Source organism: Nicotiana tomentosiformis, chromosome 11 (assembly GCF_000390325.3).
Source record: "Nicotiana tomentosiformis chromosome 11, ASM39032v3, whole genome shotgun sequence".
NCBI lineage: Eukaryota > Viridiplantae > Streptophyta > Magnoliopsida > Solanales > Solanaceae > Nicotiana > Nicotiana tomentosiformis.
The window spans coordinates 101,670,505-101,677,513 of NC_090822.1; the positions used below are offsets into that span (position 1 = coordinate 101,670,505).

Below are 7,009 nucleotides of genomic sequence, written 5' to 3' on the forward strand. Positions count from 1 at the left end.
TTTGTGAAACCCAAGGATCCAGTCTCCATTGCTATTTCTGAACACTCCTCCTATGCTTGTTTCCAACGAGAAAGAAAAGGTATTGAGACAGAGTAAGCATTTATTTTTTCCTTTCAGAATCAGCATATATAGTTGGTTTTAAAAAAAAAGTGAAACGGGTTAAATCGGCAACTTATCCGTTAGACTTTCAGTTTAACATCACCGCAACCATTAGGAAAAAGTTATTTTTGTCTTTGGATGATTTCTAGCTTGGCACTCAAAATTATAACTCTCTACCTATACTAAATCACGATATTTTGTTTTTAGAATTTTGTCTAATTTACCCATATACTATAATGCAGTAATCTCAAGATGACAAAAGACATATATGGTCTTGAGTAATTTACTCGATTTGTTGATTGTAGGATTTATTTAGAACTCATATGGTCAACATTTTTAATTTAATCTCTAATATTTCTGTGCTAAATACATTCATTGATAGTTACCTAATATAGAAGTTCAGGAAATATTAGTACTGTTGGATTTTCTAGGTCAAGTGAATTGCCTGGATCATTTGCTTATTTTGTTAGAGTTACATAGTGAACACAATTAGTATTGGGCTTGTGCAGATTATTTGTGTGTATTTTTGTATTTGGGTCTGATTAGTCTGTACAGTTTTATTAGTGGTCTGTTAGTTTAGTTCCATTTTTCACTTTGGCCCATTGTATAAATATGAGACTTGAAGCTCATTTTACATCTTTTGCCATTTGAGTAATAGAAGAAATGTATTTCTCTAGAATGTTCTCAAAAGCTCTCAAACCCTAGATTATTTTTCTTTGATATACACTTCAATTTGAGTTTTTACATGGTATCAGAGCGGGGTTTTGGGAGATCTCATCATCATCTTTCGAGCAGTGGTACTCTCGGCCTATTTCGCCGGAGTTTCGTCGGTTTCTCTGTTCGCCGGTCGTTAGATTCTTTTTTTGTTTTTTTGGTGGGATTCAGAGTTCTCATTTAATTTTCTCCACTCAATCGTCGTTTTGGTGGTGTTTTTGTTTACGGTTGGAGTTTCTTTGCTTACCTTCAGAACTAGGGTTTCTTCCGGTAACGTGAAGGGTATTTCTCATCATTTGTTGCTGTGAGTTTTTGATAATTGAAGGCTGCGCTTCTTCCGGTTATGAAGAAGTGTGGTAAACCTATTTCACTCTCTATATTCTTCCATGATTGTGGATTGAGTCATTATGAAAAACTTGCTCTTCTATTGTTAGTATTTACATGTGTAGATTTGATTCATGTAGATGTTGATATTCGGATAGTTGTCTTGGTATTCTGGGTTAGCAGTTTTCCTGTTTCACTTAACTCTAAAAATAGGAAGCTCTAGTGATAGTGATTATAAATTTACTTCTCATTCTTCTAGTCCTCTATTCATTCACTCCTTTGACATTCCTGGAATGTCACTAGTTAGTATTCCTTTTTGATGGGTATGGTTTTGGTGGATGGAGAAAGAGCATAATTATATCGTTGTTTGCCAGAAATAAAGTTTCATCGATTGTACATGTCCTAACCAACTGAAAGATCTCCCGAGTTCAAACAATAGGATAAGTCTAACAATATGGTTATTTCTTGGCTAACAAGTTCTCTTTCTCTTGAAATTGCTGAGAGTGTACAATACTCTGATACTACTGAAAGTATATGGAAGCAGTTAAATCATAGATATGGGACGGTAAATGGGACACACAAATTTTAAATAAAGAAAGAATTATCTTCCACATTCCAGGGACCTCTTGACATAGCCTCGTACTTTAACAAATTGAAAAAAACTTTGGGATGAAATGGAGATCATGGGCTCAAATCATTCTAAGAGTTGTACTTATGCTGCAAAACCTGGTTCACTAAAGGAAGATGAAGAGAATAAAATCCACCATTTTTTAATAGGTCTCAATGAAATATACGTCAATGTAAGAAGTAATATACTGATGATGAATCCACTTCCTTCACTTGATAGTGTATACAATATTCTTTTGCAAGATGAAAAGCAAAGACAAGTGATTCCTAGTACTCAATTTTCTCCTGATCTGGCCTCCTTTAATGTCAATGCAACCAATGAATTTCCTCCACACAGATAATTCAATCAGAAGGTTAATTTTGATACAAATAACTAGGGTTCTCTTTTTTGTAAATATTGTAAGAAGAGTGGACATACTATTGATAAATTCTACAAATTGAATGGATTTCCCCAACTTTTCAAGTTTACTAAGGGCAAAAAATTTGACACTGTTATAAATGATGAGTCTTCATCTTCTAGGAATCCCGAATTTGGTCCACTATGTGCTTTCACTGGTCTGGATTCTTTGTTGTCCTCTTACTAAGGAAATAATATTTCTAGCTCATGAATCTACTACAGCAGTCCAACTGTCTTGCTTCCACTCCTCAGCCCAACCTTATGGGTTCTGCCAACTTTGTTGGTAGTAATCTCCCCACTCTGAGTTTAATCATGTTGCTTATTCTGCTTGCATATTGACTAGCATGGCAAAATGTGTTTGGATTAGACTCAGGAGCGACTAACCTCTGACCTTTGATAAAGAACTTCTTATTGATATCACACCTTTTTCTATCCCTTATTTTGTTACTTTGCCTAATAGATATAAACTAAAGGTTACCTATACATGATCACTCACTTTATCTTCTACTTCTACTCTACATAAAGTACTTTACATTCCTACTTTCAATTACAACCTCATTTACGTATACATATTAATTCAACAATTTAACAGTGTAGTCATTTTCACTTCTTCTTCCTATTTGATACAGGACCTTTGAGGAAGAAGCTTTTGGTACCTGGTAGATTGGACCAAGGACTGTATAAGCTTTATCATTTCCCTTCTTCATGTTCTTCTACTTCTGCCTTAAACAATGTGATGCAAAATTCTACTTCTGCTTTGAACAATGTCGTGTAAAGTTTGGATAATTTTCCTAGTTCAGCCTTGAATAATGTTGCAAGTAGTGTGAATGTTTTTCATGTTCCTCTTTTTACCGATATTGTACAACAAGTGAATGACACTATATTTTCTTCTTCTGCTTCTTTGAATATACTTGATGTACTTTGACATCACAAAATGGGTCACATGCCTTTTGTGAAGATGAAGTGTATATCTTCTATATCTCCTGATTTGTCTCCCAAACAGTCGTTTACTCGTCCTATTTGTCTTTTAGCTAGACACGCTATATTGCCCTTCACAGATAACACATCTCTTTCTACTTCTTTATTTCAGCTTATCCATGTTGATACATCTGGACCTTATCATACCTAAACTTATTCTGGTGCTAGATACTTCTTAACAATTGTAGATGACTATAGTACAGCTACTTGGACATATTTAATGTGCTCTAATAGCAATGCTATTACTCTTTTTAAAGCATTTAGTGCAATGGTTAAGACATAATTTAACCATCATGTCCACACAATTAGAGGTGATAATGCCCTGGAATATTTTCATTATCTTAAAAAAGACATATGTTAAGCAACCGTGCCTAAATGTCTTAGATATAAATTCCAACCAAGGGTTGTTCCTTCTGTTTTTATTGGTTATCCTTTTGGCAAGAAATTGTATAAGCTTTATAACTTGCACACCAAATCTGTTTTTGCCTTCAGGGATGTCACTTTTCATGAGTCTATTTTCCCTTTTTACTTCATTCTTCTCCCTCATTTACCTCTCCAGCTCCTATTTCTTCCACTGTTTTCAATGAGCCTATGGCTCTTTCCCTTATTCCACTCATGTTCCCCCTACTTCTTCCAATTCTTCTTTATTATATTATGGATCTGATCTTTCATCCTTTCCCATTTCGTCCAATCTGAATCAATTCCTTCCCTTGCCGCTCCTCTCCCAAAACTAAGGAGATTCACTAAATCTTATCAACTTCCTTCCCACCTTCAAGATTATGTCGTTCAGCTTTCTCCTTCTATTTCTTGCTCTTCTGCTGCCTCCATCTCTGATGCATCAACTGTTGCAGTTGAGCTCCACTCATATTCCGAGGCTGCTGCTAGTTCATCTTGGCAGGAAGTCATGAGGAAGAAGTTTGAGGCATTGAAAGCAAATAAGACTTGGAAAATTGTGGAGCTACCCAAGGGAAAGAAAGAAATTGATTGCAAGTGGGTGTATAAGATCAAATATAAGACTGATGGGAGTGTAGAAATATATAAAGTGAGGCTAGCTGTAAGGGAGGATACACAAGTAGAAGGCATTAATTTTCATGATACCTTCTCCCTTATAGTAAAAATATGCACTATTAGATGTCTCATCGCTAATGCATCTAAACAAAATTGGTCTTTTTCTCAACTAGATATTAACAATGCCATTTTGCATGGTGATTTGGATGAAGAAGTATATATGAAACTTCCCCAAGGGTTATTTGTCGTCTCTTCATCTACTACAACTACTAATTCTATTCCTCATCTAGTATGCAAATTAAAAAAATTATTGTATGGTTTGCGACTCTCTAGACAATGGTATGCTAAGTTGTCCTAAGCGCTTTGTTCCATAGGTTATACCCATTCTTTAAATGCTTATTATTTATTTGTGAGACGATCAGATAACTCTACTATTTTTCTTGCTGTATATGTAGATGATATCATCTTAACTAGTAATGATTTGACCGAAATTTCTGCATTAAAAGACTTTATGGATGAGCAATTCAGAATAAAGGATCTAGGTCTTCTTAACTATTTTATGGGAATACAGGTTCATTATCATCAGTCTGGTGTTCTGTTGCACCAAAAGAAGTTCATTTATGACTTTTTGGTTGAAATTAGTTGTTCTGAAGCTTCTTCTGTTATATGTTCTTTGGATTTAACTATCAAATTAAAGTCTGATGTTGGAGAGCTTTTACCTAGGATGTATATGAGTCTTATTGGGAAACTTAATTTTCTTACACACACTCGTACGGACCTTTACTTTGATTTAACATCTTAGCCAATTCCTTCAATCTCCTAGAGTCCCCCACATGACTGTAGCTCTACATGTTCTGCGATTCCTAAAAGGGACTTCTAAGGTTGGACTTTTCTTGAATAACTCTGTCGATTTTTCTTTGGTTCGTTATTATGACACTGATTGGGTTGTCTGCCCAGATTCATGACATTCAGTTAGTGATTTTTGTGTTACTTTGGGTGGTAGTCTCATTAGTTAGAAGTCTAAAAAATAATGTAGTTTCCTATCATGCGCATATCGTGCCATGAGTAAGGTCATTGCTGAATTGTCTTGGTTGGTTCGTTTGCTATTAGATTTGGGTTTGACATTCTCTGCACCTATTCCAGTTTTTTGTGATAATCAAGTTGTTATTCATATAGCACGCAATCCAGTTTTTCATGAAAGAATGAAGCACATAGAGATTGACTATCATTTTATACCCACAAAGCTAGTTGATGGTTTAATCTCTTTGAGTCACATTCCTAGTGCTTTGCAAATAGCTGACATCTTTACCAAGTGTTTGACAGGTGCTCCTCATCATTCTTTAACTGGCAAGTTGGGCGTATGCTCATCCTCCAACTTGAGTTGGAGAGATGTTGGAGTTACACTATGAACACAATAAGTATTGGGCTATGCATATTATTTATGTGTATTTTTGTATTTAGGCCTGATTAGTCTGTATAGCTTTGTAAGTGGTATGCTAGTTTAGTTTCATTTTTCACTTTGACCCAATGTATAAATAGGAGACTTGAAGCTCATTTTACAGCTTTTGCCATTTGAGTAATAGAAGAATGTCTTTCCCCAAAATGTTCTCAAAAACTCTCAAACCCTAAATTGTTTTTCTTCAATATACACTTCAATTCGACTTTTTACATATTGCTATTGCATATATGGTGACAAGTTTTGTGAAATATGCAGGCTGAAATTTCAATTAGTTTGGAGAAATTGGACATGCTCTTTAAAGTAAGCTAACTGAGAAAGACGAAATCTTGTAGCTGGATTAGTGGATTTCAAGTAAGAAAATGGGGAGCGACGGACCTTCTCAGTTCGTGGAAAGCTGGAAAATTCATCAGCTTTCGCTTTTGACGAACACCTGCGCTAATAAAACAATTAAAATGGATAGTCTATACCTTAATGAAACGGTAACAACGGATTAATGGAATGAGGGATGATGTGTTTGATCATGCACTGCAAATTCTTAGGTTCTTTTTTCTCTATTTTTCGGAAGGGATTTTATTTTGAAATTCATTACAAGAATTATGAATTTTGTTTTGTAATGCGACACACACACACACACACACACACATATATATATATATATATATATATATATATATATATATATATATATATATATATAGGTGATTAAAATCAATCATTGAGACCTCAAAAATAGGCTACTAATTTTTAGTTATATTTCATCCTCCAAACTTGCTTTTAAATTCCGATAGGTTGTCTAGCTGTCTCTGTAAGAAAGCTTGGCGAGATTTCTGTTTGGTGTCTCTCAACTCTGGCTAAAACTTTTGATTAGCCGTTAGTTGATTTTCGACAAAAAAAGACTTTTCTTATGCACACAAACTTTCTCAAACATTTCCATACACTTAGCTTAAAAGAATTTATTCTATCAACTAACCACATATAGCGGTTATAAAAAATGAGATTAGTAATTTGTAAAAGGCAAGTTACACGAATCCAATTTTTCTCCGTAGGATGTCGTGATGGCACCTAGTTTTAAGATTAGGTAAGCGTAACACTTACTGAATAAACGGCAAAATTCAACCAACAACTATTAAATATGAAACAAAAATTTCTATACAAAGCCAACAATTCCAAAACCAGTAGTAACAGTCATAAGCTCTACTGAGTTCGCTAGAAAAACTCTAAGTACAACTGTTCCGGAATAGAAATAAACTGTACACAAATAACTTCTGAAGGTGACTCCAAGGCCTGGGAACGCAATGACAGGTATACCTTGAAGTCTCCACAGCAATATTTGATCCGCTATTTAACAATCCACAGACTCCGACGTACCTGGATCTGCACAAAAATATACAAAAGTGTAATAT

At 34.8% G+C, this 7,009-nt stretch overlaps 1 long non-coding RNA gene across 1 annotated transcript; it reads left to right on the top strand.

Moving 5' to 3' along the window:
- The first annotated feature begins 667 nt into the window (after positions 1-667).
- LOC138900756 (uncharacterized) lies at positions 668-4,638 on the top strand. The gene is made up of 2 exons (XR_011412003.1): positions 668-1,169; positions 2,791-4,638. It is a non-coding gene; the product is annotated as an uncharacterized lncRNA (long non-coding RNA).
- Positions 4,639-7,009: the final 2,371 nt, after the last annotated feature.